The following is a 13648-nucleotide window of genomic DNA, read 5'->3' as shown; positions in this document are numbered from 1 at the left end:
CCTAATAGAGGTTGGAGATAGTTGATTTACTACAATTGCGGAGGACCAAGACATTATGCCCACGATTGTACTAACCCAACACATGCATCATGCAAGTATTGCACGCTATTTCATCATGAAATGGAAGACTGTCCTACGCTGATAGCAAGGATATGTGATAAAGGGTTGCTATTACCGTAGCCTACTCAGAACTTGCAAATGATGAGGTCTGAGCCGCGCGAAGAGGACCCAAATGTTAATATAGTGCTCCGAAGTGAAGTTGCAACACGAGATGACAAAGGGAAACAACCTAAAGACAGTACATGGGTGCGCAAAGCTCCGACGAAGGAGGTTGAGTTCGTTTTGGAGCGCGTAGGAGAAACCTTCATGGAAGCGAAGAAACTTTTCACTGAGGCCTCCACCTCAGGAAGTAAGGATAAGCCTGATCAGGAGATGGACCCTTCTATGCTTAGAACCTTATTCGAAACCTGCATGAAGTTGTTTCGCAATAGCAAGGTTGTGATGGGGCTGCAGGAACTCATAAAGAGATGCATTGGAAACACTTATGTTGAGCCATGCATAGTACAAAACCTTGGTAAGCATAAAAAAGGACGGGATGGGAGATGAGACTAACCACGCAGATAAGAGAGTATGAAATGGATCAAGCCATCTTGGACCTGAGGTCAGACGCGAACGTCTTACGTAAGCAGACTTGGGAACGGATGGGGAGACCCGCATTAAAATGGTCTCCGATTCAGCTAAGGATGACGAATCAGCAAAAGATCATCCCCATGGGGCGACTATAGGGGGTGACTGTGGATATTGAAGGTGGGAGCGCGCTGGCTGATTTTGAAGTGATAGAGATAGTGGATGACAACAATCCCTATCCTGTGCTCCTTGGAATTGATTGGGCTACTGATATGAATAGGGTAATCAAACTAAAGAAGTGAAATATGATATTTGAGAAGAAATCGCTACGCATAATTGTACCCCTAGATCCTGCTGAAGGTTCACATTATACTGAACCAGTCCGCGATTATGAGAGCGATGATGATCTGGATTCTATCTATAAGATAACAGCGCGAGACTAATATTGGGTGAATCCAATAGAAGATGGGTGAATTACATGGGATCGCGAGAGTTCATGAACCTCGAACTCTGATGAAGAACTAGAGCACTGGCAGAATCAATTACATGAAGCAAATACTCTGAGCTGTCACATGATGATCCAGTCGCTGCACTATGTGTCATCAGAGGTAAGGAATCTACCTACTTATGATGGCCTGAATAATGTATATATTTTTCTGGATGCATTTGAGAGGGAGGTACCAGAAAAGCAGTGCCTCCAGGGGATGGATTAGGCACTGCGCGCTATGCCCGCAAGGTGGTGGGGTACGGACAAGGGAAGCTTTAATGATTGACACAAATGTAGGAGAATAATGCGAACTCGCTTTGGGAAGCCGAAGATGAAAATGACAGACAAGTATGATGGGCAGGATGATCCGTGCGCGCACTTGTCCAAATGGGCTCAGGCTTATGGAGAGAAGCCCAAACTTGAGTGGGCGCACTTTTTCTATCATACCTTGGATATTTTCCCGATGAACTGGTATGTAGAAACAGAGCTCCGCCATGGTACAGCCTTACAGGTGAATGAAATATTCTGTGCGAAGGATTCCTAATGACATTCAGTTTTGAAGACGGGTTTGATAGTATTGATGAAGCGCTACGAGAGGTGAAAGTAACAATATTTAGGATACTGCAAGATCCATTAAACCTAATTCAACCTGAATGGGCTACTCAGCTGAGTCACGCACTAGAATGTTATAATATAACTGCCGAAGAAAAGGATGAGGATCTGCGAAAAATTAACATCCCTGAAATAGATGGTCACTGCGAAGTTGAAGGATCGCAGGTTGAGAACCTGGATATAACCGCACCACTGAAAACGAAACAAGTAAACATTGATACAGAGGTCGAGCCCAAATTCGCGAAGATTGGAGATTACTGGGACGATGCGATAGTGGATAAGGTCGCTGAATTGCTTCGTGAATACCAGGATTTATTCCCTACCAAGTTTATGAATCTAAAAGGGATAATCAGGGACCTAGTTGTTATGAATATCACGTTGAAGCCCGACATGAAGCCAGTTAAGAAAAGACCTTACCATCTCAATCCGAAGTATAAAGAGAAGGTCCGCTTAGAGTAGTACAAGATGCTCGCGGCAAGCATAATTGAACTTGTGGAAGAATCTGACTGGGTAAGCCCAATGGTGGTACAGGAGAAGAAGTAGAAGGATGAAATAATGATTTGCGTGGATCTCAAAAAGTTGAATGATGCTTGCGTACATGATCCTTTCTAGACTCCATTCACTAATGAAGTGTTGGAAAATGTAGGTGGCCAGGAAGCATATTCCATCACTGATGGGTTCTCTAGGTACCTGTTGAGGCCTCGAAAATCGCTGCCACAACAAAGGGGATACCACCCGGTCCGGACCTTAATGCAGCTCCTTTTCCGTTTGGAATAGTGGTTCCGACTGGGGATAATGGGACCAGTTTCCCAAGAAGTATAAGTGAATGGGATGGATGAATGACTTATGAGATAAGATGGTAATGAGCGGACAGCTAAACTATAAACAAAATGTAATAACTATAATCGGATCCCGGGACTTATTACTAGGCAAAGCGTAGCGTTTGATGATCTGTGATTTAAGGCAGGCATATAAATGACTCTAACACTTTAAGCATAGACGTTTGAACCGTTTAAACATTGCTCTGCATAATTAGTTATGCAGAGCGATTAGAGCGAATTACTACACTTAATCATTCATATCATTGATACATGCATGAGTGAAAGAGATAACAAATCAACACAAACATTCAATAGTGAAGCGAAATGACGATTCGCTGTTATATCGCATACATGCATTCAACAATAGCAAAGATAATAACACAGCAATTCATATAATCAGAAAGAACACAGATACAGATAATAGTACCATGTAAGCTGATCGATCAATCCAGTACATCAATCACTATGTCGCAGTCCTTCCTTCCAATCGGAAAGCCTTCCAAACAACAGACAGTCGTGCGCAATTGTATAAAACAGCCTTCTAATCAAAATTCAGAACCATTGGTCGAGTTTCACAAAAAGAATATAGACTGAAGCACAATAGTGCAAACTTCAGCCTTTAAGTCTTATTACAAAATTTTACGACCCTTTCCAAAACAATGAAAGGGTCTATAAATACTATACTAATCTAAATATCTAAACAACTGAAAAGCTATTAAATTGGCATCAATAAATATTTGTTCCATCTTTTTTGGCAATCTGGCAGTTGGCGGCAATGCTTCATTCGACGGGTTCTTTGCCTTTACTCCTTAGCTGACATATCGCCAGCATTGGCTCTACTTCTGGTGGAGTGTTGAGACGCGAAGTTAGCTGAGCATCATATGTAGCATCTTGAATGTCGAGGATCAGGTATCCGAGGGCATCTGTTAAACACTTAAGAGTAGACCTTTGAGTATGTGGCTTAATTAGAAAGAGCCAATATGCATCAGAGGTTAAAGTATTTACTCCGGTAATTAATTTCCTCTGTTCCTCCAAGTCAGGATAACTTGATTCTTCAAGCATACCTGCTGTTGTTATGCTTCCAGGTGTGCACTTGGAGATCATGTTCGCCAAATAAAGTGTATCATTGACTAGGTTGATCATATTGCTGGCAATTATTTTACACCTGGAAGCCGCCCTTTCTGCCTTCATTACCTGAGTATTCCATTCGGTGAAGAGTATGTCCTTATACGTTTCATAGATTCGGGACAAATTCGCCGCTTTCCCTTCTGGAGTGTCTTGCCACTCAACGTATTCGGATATGGCTTCTTCGGCCTGATCTAGCTCATTCCTGGCCTTCTCTATTTGCTCACACACTGTTGTAGATATTTCGCATAATTGCTCAGCCTTAGAAAGTTTTTGACATAAAAGTCTGATCTGAGACAGTAATGCGCCATTTATTTGAGTTGCTTCTGCTCTGAAGACTTTCACATTCTGTGTGCTCTTGATACCTTCGAGCTGTGTTGATAGTTGAGCTATTCGCTCATCTTTTGATTTCATCATCAGCTCATTTGATGCTTCCAACTGTGACAATGCCTCCGACAATTCTTTTGCCTTCTGAGTTTCACTTTGGTCTATCCTCTGTCTTTCAATTTGCAGTTGCTGGGTTAAAAAATTGTTCTCTTGCTGTTGAGCCAGCAACTGCTCTTCCACCTGTTCTGCTTTGTTTTTCGCCTCAATTATCTCTGCCTGTAATGCATATATTTCATGGTCCTTAGTCTTCAACAGAAGACTTACCTCTGATGCTTTGTCGATGGTTGCTGCAGAATAAGCTCCCGCGAATTGCGACAGCTTTGTTAGATCATCGGAGGGATCCAAATCCTCCTTCCAGACCATATTGCCCGTGACTGTTTGCTCAGGAAAGATAGAAGGTTGATCAAGCCTTCGTCTTTTCTTAGAGCGCTTGATAACGGCTTTATGCTTTGGGCTATAGAAAATATCCAGGGGAGGAATTTCTTCCACCTGGAGAACAATTTGATCGGAAGGGTCCTTATTGATAATCTCAACATCCTGTGAAATGGGTGGGCCGCTGGTTCCTCCTAGAACCTGAGAAGAAGTGATATCGGGCGCATTGCTTGTTTTAGAGGAGCCTGTGTCTTTGGAGCCTTCCTTTCCACTGATAATGGAATCGAATTGATTCCATTGTTTAATCAATTCAGGATCAATGGAAGATTGCTTATGGGCTTTGCTCCGTTCTTTCTCTTGTTCTAACTTCTGTTGTTCTTCAAGTGATTTTCGTTGTTGCTCCTCTCGCGTTTTCCGCTGCTGCTCCTCCAATTCCTTTTTCTGCCTATCTGCTAGTTCTTTCTTTAATCTTTCTTCTTCCTTCTTCTTCCTCTGCTCTTCTTCCCTCTGTGTCTTTTGCTGCCTTTCTATCTGCTCCTTTTTCTGCCTCTCTGCTTGCTCTTTTTTCTGCTTCTCAGCCTGCAGCTTTTTCTGTCTTTCCTCCTGTTGTTTATCCTGTTCTTTAGTTGTAACCGAAGGTGAATGTATCTGTTGCCGACCAGGCTCGCTTGAGGAAGACGCTGGGGTTGTGGATAATAACTCTAGGGGCAGAGTTTGCAACCTCTGCTCCCTAAGTTTATTAAACTCAGTCAACGCCTCATCGTTGTATTTCATTATGGCAAGCTGTTTGACTTGGCTTATTGTCTCGGCACCTACGAACAAGTCATCAAATGTATCCTCTTGATGATCAACTTTTGTTAATTTTGCTTGTTCTAGGGCAATGTAGGCAGTTTTCTTTGGATCATAGAGTCTGTTTGGGAGAGTGGCCAAGGATAAAGCTTGGATTTTTGCTGCTTCTTTTTCTGCGTGCTTGTAATTAAGCAGAGTAAAAACCCCAATTCTTAAAGAAAAAGAGGGCCAACCTTTCTTCTTCTCTTCTTTGAGAGTTTGTGTGACACTGTCGGCCATAATCTGGTAGCAGATTTCCCGGGCTAACAGCTTGTCTGGGATATACAAAGGGAGGACATGTGGCCTAGCCTTACTCCCAAAAACTCTGATATAGGAGAAATACTCTTCCCCAAACCAACTCGCTACGGCAGGTAAGTCAAAGGAGGCTTCATAAGAAATTCTGGAAATGGGTCTGTCAAAAATAGAATAGTAAATGGGGACCATGAAACCATTACAAATTTGGTACAAGTGGTCCTTGTAAGAGGACTTCCACAATTTCTGATGGTATAAATGAATGGGTGTTGGATCCTGGGTGGTCCATCTCCAACCGAGGACAGGAAACTCAGAATTAAGACACAGGGTATCCATAATGTAAGCAGAATAATAGAATGGAGGGATTTTCCTTTCGGAGACTATAGTTTTGTTTCTGAATTCACGAACAGCTACGACCAATTTATCGGAAAGAATAGTGGCCCAGTCCATGATTATAGAATTGATAGCCGCTTCCATTAGGGGAACCATGTCAATATTGATATTAACAGAGTCATGTAATCCCCACAATCTACACATCATAATCCCCGCATAGCAATAGGGAGAGGCCAAAGAAACGTTGGAGTACTTACCCGAACTTTCATGCTTGTGCTTGGCTGGGTTCTGCCTCCAATCTCGGAGGGGTTCGGATGGTGATTCATTTTCTTTTGCGAATTTCTCCACGAAGGTTCTGTTGTAGACTAGCTCCGGTTCAAGCAGATGATACATTCGCCTCAGGTCATCAGGCTTGAATGACCCGAAAATCCTTCCGTCCCTTGTATGGAAAGTTCTATCAGTGATGGGGATTTCTTCGATTGCCCAGCGCACCACGTCTGTGTAAGGGAGAACCTGCTCTCTGGCCGCTATTCTTGCCATGTGGTTCTATGAAGACCAACGCACGTAGTGTCTGAGATTAAGCCTTTCTTTGAAATTGGAGCAGCTTGACCTGCAACAGATGTTGTAGTAGTACCAGAACTCCTCTTATTTTTCTTCCCCATCATGTTCAGGCTTTCTTCAACAAACGAACTCTACACAAGTGCGAGAGAAATCGTAACACAAGGAATAATGAAGACAAAGCATAATTGGAAAGTATATATCACTTGAAGCGTGGCGCTATTAATCTTCAAAAAGTGGCTGCGGATCCGATCACTGGTAAGAGATTGCATATGCATTAATGGTGATTTTAAGGCTTGCTACCCATTAAATGACCATTTACGTTGTTATTCAGTTGAATGACCACCCAACGCGTGCAACAGATATGATATGCCTTAGACGCAAGTATTCGTTAATCGAAGGGGCAAGGTTATTAAATACGCATGCATTACCTTATCCCTGCATTTAACGGCATTTTGAAATCTGCGCCTTATCAACCGGATTTTAAATATAACTTTAAAGTTTAAAACAATCACTTTTTGAAAATGCCGATTACCGATGAACAATGTCGCATCGCATGGGAGGAGAGTGTTACATTATCGTTTGAAAGTAGCCCTGGCGAACGCCGATTGAGATATCGCATTGGATTAGCATATGAACCCATTGCCAGATGCAATTTAAGTGATTTGCCGAACTCCGATAGCGAATTCGCATCGCATCGGGGAGAGAAGTGGGCGCCTTATAAAAATGCATGGGATACCGCCGACGGCCGATAGCGATATCGCATCGGGTCGGGGTTTATAACTTGACGCGTTTTCTCATAAGAGGCAGTGCCGATATCCGATCGCCGATATAGCGTCGCATCGGGGTGTGAGATATGTGCTCTTTTTGTGTATGCAAATAAAACGCCGACTGCCGATAGCGATATCGCATCGGCAAAGGCCAAAGTGCCGTTTAAGTGCGCCTCTCTTGTCATTGCGATATGCGATCTTGCGATTGCTTTATCGCAATAACAAAAGATTGTTTTATTTTGGAAACATTGTTATTCGAAAAAGGCTTCATTTTACATACTTATTTGATTATCATCCCTTTTTCGAACAAATTCATTAATACCGATTAATTTCTAAAAGGGACCCATTTCATACGTTGATTATTTGTAAATACAGATGATATGAAATGGGGGGTTGTTGTAGGGCACAACAGTACCACCAGATCAAAATCGCGCTAGAGGATAGGAGAAAAACAACCTTCGGGACTGAGTGGGGTTGTTTTCAGTACACTGTAATGTCGTTTGGATTGAAGAATGCACCTGTGATCTTCTCGCACGTAATTTTTCTATGTTCAAGGAATTTATTCATAAGTTCCTGGAGGTATAATTTAATGACTGGACTGTGTTTGGGTTGGTTAAATGCCATGTAGCAAGCTTGCGCCTAATTCTGAATACCTGTTGAAGATACCAAATCGCGCTCAATCTGAAGAAGTGTTTGTTTTGTTTTCCTTTTGGCACCTTGCTGGGTCATGTTCTTTGCAGACAGGGACTGATGGTAGACCCCGCGAAGATCGCAGTGATACTGAACTTGGAAGTTCCAAGGAGTGTAAAGTAGTTGCATGCTACCTTAGGGAATACAGGATATTACAGAAAGTTTATCAAAGGCTATGCCCAGATCACTGCACCTATGGAAAAAATTTTGAAGAAGGATGTCACGTTCTGCTGGAATGAAGATTGTAAGAAGAGCCTAGATGTATTGAAAAAAAGATGGTCACCGTGCCGATCCTAGTCTTCCCGGATTGGAAGAATGAGTTTCATGTCCATGTCGATGCGTCATGTATAGCACTGGGAGCAGTACTGACACAGGCTGGTGGAGAAGACCTGGACCACCCTATCGCATTTGCAAGCAGAAGGTTATCCAAGGTGGAGAAGAACTATTCCACCACTGAGCATGAAGGGTTAGCTATGGTGTATGTGCTCCAGAAGTTTAGACATTATTTGTTGGGAGGTCATTTTAAAATATACACAGATTATTTGCACTAAAATACCTGGTCAATAAGCCCGTGTTGGGGGGGAAATCTGTGAATGGCTCTTATTGTTCTAGGAATATGATTTTGAGGTTATTGTGAAGCCTAGACCACTGAATACGGGACCAGACCATCTATCACGAATCAAAACAGGGGAAGAGCCCACTAATTTGGAGGAAGGATTGTCTGATGCGCAGCTATTTCCAGTGCACATCGCGGATGGTCATTTTGAGGATATAATACACTTCCTAGCGACAAGAACTACCCTGAAAGGATACACTGTCCAACAGAAGAAGGAATTAGTGGTGCACGTAGCAGATTTCTCTGTCATTGCTGGGCATCTATACAAAATGGGATCTGATGAGATATTGTGACGGTATGTACCTAAGTTTAAAAGAAGCAGCATCCTAGCGGACATTCATGGGGACGCCGCGAGAAGGCATTATTTAGGAAGAGAAACTACACAAAAGATTCTACATGCAGGGTTGTGGTGGCCAACCCTCCATTAAGACTCAAAAGCGTATTGCAAGGCATGTGATGTATGTCAAAGGACTAGAAGGGCATCGCGGAGGGACGAGATGTCTTTTAATCTACAGATGACATTGCAACCCTTCGATAAATGGGCAATAGATTTTGTGGGACCCATTTAGCACTAAGGAAAGACGAGAGCAAGGTACATTATCACTGTGATAGAGTATTTGACTCATTGGGCGAAGGCACAACCTGTGAAGGATTGCACAGGCGTGACTGCCACGAAGTTCCTCTTTGAACATGTACTAATGCGATTTGGCTATCCAAAGATCTTGATGAGTGATTGCAGTACGCACTTTTTGAATGAGACGATTAGCGTGCTAATGGAGGAATTTTAGGTATACCACAAAAAGAGCACACCATATCACCCACAAGCTAACAGGATAGTGGAAGAATTTAACAAAGTGCTTGAAAATGCGTTGACCAAGGAATGCTCAGCGAAGTGATTGGGACCTACGCATACCTGTAGTACTATGGGCTTATCGAACGACATGCAAGAAGTTGACTTGACAAACCCCCTTTAGGCTTGTTTATGGCGTTGAAGCGGTAATGCCTATGGAATATATTGTGCCTAGTTTGCGCATAGTAGCGCTCACAAGTATGGCAGATCGCGGGGCCCTAGAGGAAAGACTCGCACAGCTGGATGAACTTGAGGAAGAGAGATTTCTAGCTGGATTTCACCAACAAGTCCAAAAGCAGTGCGAAAAGGCATGACATGATCGACACATTAAGTTGCGCACCTTTAAGGTAAATGACCTAGTTTTGTTATATGATATTAAGTTTAATAAATTTCCTGGGAAGCTCAGGATGCACTGGTTAGGGCCTTATGTCATTAAGGAGATTACCGATGGAAGAGCGGTACATCTGGTCAAATTGAATGGAGATCCCTTCCTAGGAAAGGTGAATGGCAGTCGCTTGAAGCCATACACTGGTGCTCTGACCATGTGACTAGATGAAGGTAGCAGTCTCAGTGCTCTAGGCAGTTGAAAGGAGGTGCATGACTATAAACTACATTGCCCATGTTACGGAGCTGCACGACTGGAGGATTGTGCGAAGCAAGGAAATGTCATAGGGTCCGCGATAGCATGAAGGGAGTTGTGCTACCCAGGAAGAAATTGTGCAGGTCGGTCGAAAAGTGATCGTTAAAGTCACTGTTCATGATTTGACAGTTGAAATGTTGCCAAATCAAGTGAGAAGCCAACATTTAAGATGAAATCTATGGCACTATGATGAGGTTAAGGGCACAACACGAACCGTCGTGCTGACACAGAGACTAGCCAAGCTGCAGGAGGCCAAGCAGCTAAAGGAATAGGTGGACACAACACTACACAAGGAAGCAGTGCTCAAGTCGAGACTAAAGCCCTGGTTAGATGAGCCTTACGCAGTGACATGGAATATCGAAGGCAAGCTTGCGACTCTACACGAAATGCAACAAAAGCTTCAGGCTGACAGCGCAAGAGTAGTGACCAAGAAAACAGTGGAAGACGCAAAGCAGGAGACAGCTCAGTGCACAGACGAAGTTGCGGTCATACGGGTCGAGCTAGAAGGGCTTCGCGCAAAGATCTCTGCACCTAATGAGTGACTCGAAGGCAAGTCACGATGTTTGTGTTGGGGGCCTGTTGAAAACGGGTTCCCCAGAGGGCAATTTTGGGGCTAAAATCCCATGATTGAGTCAAATTTTGTAATAAAATGGTAAAGACTCCGCATTTTGTGGTCACGGAGAGCGTAGGTGTCATAAGTCATAAAGGGTCGTCCACCCTTAGTTTTGTAAATTAAAGTTGGTTGTAAGAGATCTACCCATGATTTGCGGACCATGGGATTGTATAAAAAGAGCTAAGCTCTAAGTAGTTTTGGAGAGACACACAAGACAAGAGAGTCATAGCTCTGAAGTAAGAAGTCTAAGTTTTGGGTCGTAGCGTAGGTAGAGGCTCTGTAACCGAGTGCGCAGAGGCCTAGGGTAGAAGTCCGCAGTTGAGTGTCCGAACCCCTACAGCTGTGTGCGCGGGATGAATAGAGTCTGTAATCACTTGGAAGATATCAATAAAGAAAAGTATTCTGCAATTTCTATGTCTTTGTTCCGATTAATGCATCTTACCATTTTATGTAGAATTTCCTTTATAATTCTTATGTGATGCGCGAATGTGTTCTTATGTTGGAAAACTGAATGCATATAATAATATCTGTTTACGCAATGCTATCTGTGAGTATCTAAGAAGATAAGTAAGACACTTAGACTAATTTAGGAATCTGCACGGTACGCTACCTTAGCAGCGCGGAAGTGTCTAGATCAAGGGTTAGGGCTGCACGAAGGTCAATTGTACCCTTTCGCGGAGGTATTGAAGGACGGAATAAAGGGCTTGTCTGGGAAGCCCTAGAGCAAAGTAACCTGCATGAAGGCAGGAATAAAGGGAATAAAACGACATCACAACCATCTCAAGGTGTGGAAACTTGGTTCCATCATCTCCGCATACTACTTCGGGTGAGACTTTGGTTTGCGCTATGCAGGATGATGCCGAAAGGCCCAGTTAACGCTAATTAACGTTGAACCTGGGTCAAGCCCCCTCAAGCCAACAGGACTCCTACACCAAACAGTCTGAGATCTAGTTGAGACTTCTTACCTGGGAGATGCCCTGACATGTTGGCAGGTCCACCACCATCAACAGAATCCTATCTTCCACTAGAACCCTAATTGGCCAAATCATTTGGTTGGAGTGTAAGTAGAATTGTTGGAGAGCTTTTAACTTTCTTTGACAAGATCATTTGATCTATAACATTTAGGGGTAATGTCCTCTATGCACCAAAGGAGAGCTTGTTAGAAGCAAGAAGAGGGTTGGTTAAATGACAATTACCCCCTTCGAGGTGACACTACTCTCATACTCTAGATTTTAAACTTTACCTTGAGAAGTGAAAAATTCGTTGTAACAATATCTTGTAGAAATGACGAGAAACACATATTACATGGGAATTTGCGTTAAAACAATTTGCTTTACTTGGAAAGCTAAAATAAGTTAAATAGAATGCAAAATGTTGATGCATATCAAAAGAAAACAAAAACATTAATAAATTAGAATACAAAGTATAATTAGTAAGGATATATAACCTCTAGTTTAGGGTGCAATTGATGATAAACACTTTACTCGCATGCCAAAATAAGTTCATCCAATACATAAATTATCGTGAAAATCTTTCTTTAATTTTTTTTTGTATTAAAATTTAAAAAAAAATAGTATAATATTAATATTGTTTAAATTATCTATATATTAAACAAATAAAAATATCATATATATATATATATATATATAGATATATAATTTTTTAATATAAAATTTAAAATGCAGCAAGTCAAAATATATATATATATATATATATATATATATATATATATATTAATTTTAAAGGTCAAAGCTTTTTTCAATTAGGGTGGGTTGGGTAGGCCCATTTAAAGGGACCACACCTCCTTACCAAACTAATTAGAGCCTAATCTTGAGGGTGTCAAGAAGAATTCAACCCATAACCTTCCAACGACAAAGTGCTTTAGCAAGAGGACCTCAACCAATTGAGCTAACCCTCAAAACTATCTTAAATGAAAGAAAGAAAGAAAGAAAATGATTTTAACGTCCACAAGGCTAAATATAGCCTATGGGAGAAATTGCTTCTTCATCTACTTGATGTATTCGACCATTATTCTGTGAATCTTCACAACAAATGCTCCCATCTTCTCGACAAGTCCCTCGCTAAATAGATTATCCTAAGAGCTAGTTGTCAGCATATCTACATAACTTTCTTTGTTGTCTTTGGAAGCCTCATATTCTAAAACGAAGTGATTTTCTATTTCCACCTTTCTAGAAGAACAAAAAAAGCATACTCTTTCCTCCCACACTTCTTTTGGCCTTTTCCAGTTTTCTGTTTCACAACGGAGTTGATGAGAATTAGTCCCTAACTGAGCAATAAGAATTTTGGCTCTCCAAAAAATATTGGCCTCTATGTATGTTTTTGGTTGATGACTATGAGTGGGATTAAACACTTCAATATAGTACCTTTTCTTTCTTCTTAACTCTTTATCCCAAGTACGCTTGTGGAACTTATCCATAACAAAATCTTTTATCTCTTTGATGTTTATGGGACATGTGTTCAAGAAAATACCCCATTTACTAAACCATTTGTTATTTCTCTGCATCCAAGTCTTTTTTTTGTTGTACAATGTCATTAAAGACAACCTTAGGCCATCACTTGCTCATTTGTTTTAAATCCCTTATGACTCGCACCATAACAATTGCTTCAATAGGAGCAGCGCTTGTTTCACTTAACAAGATAGCATAAGGAAATGCACTTTTAATCTTGAATTTGTTTGTAATCAATTGCTTCTAAATTTTCTCAATTTGTTTTTACTGCATGTCGGATGTACTGTTGGCTCATAGTTCATAACCATAGAGAATCATTAGAATCACTAGAAACCCAAAAAGAGTTTGAGTGTTTTTCCAATTCCATAGCTCTACCTCTCTACACCTATTTTGAAAAGCATAAAATGCTTTCTAACCCTCCAAAGTTATTTTCTTTCTACAACCATCCCAACTTGGATTTTTGTTGAAGTCAATTCAGAGGCATTTGTAATCTGCAACTTCTTCCAAAATGTTTCCTTCAAACTAGAACTTATTGTGGTTATGTTTTCTTTTTTTACAAAAAACCACTACTTTCATTTTGTTGATATTGACTTGCATCC

Source organism: Pinus tabuliformis, chromosome 8 (genome assembly GCF_031772625.1).
Source record: "Pinus tabuliformis cultivar Carrire ecotype Pingquan chromosome 8, CPIR1, whole genome shotgun sequence".
NCBI lineage: Eukaryota > Viridiplantae > Streptophyta > Pinopsida > Pinales > Pinaceae > Pinus > Pinus tabuliformis.
Note: the sequence above shows the minus strand (reverse complement) of the source record.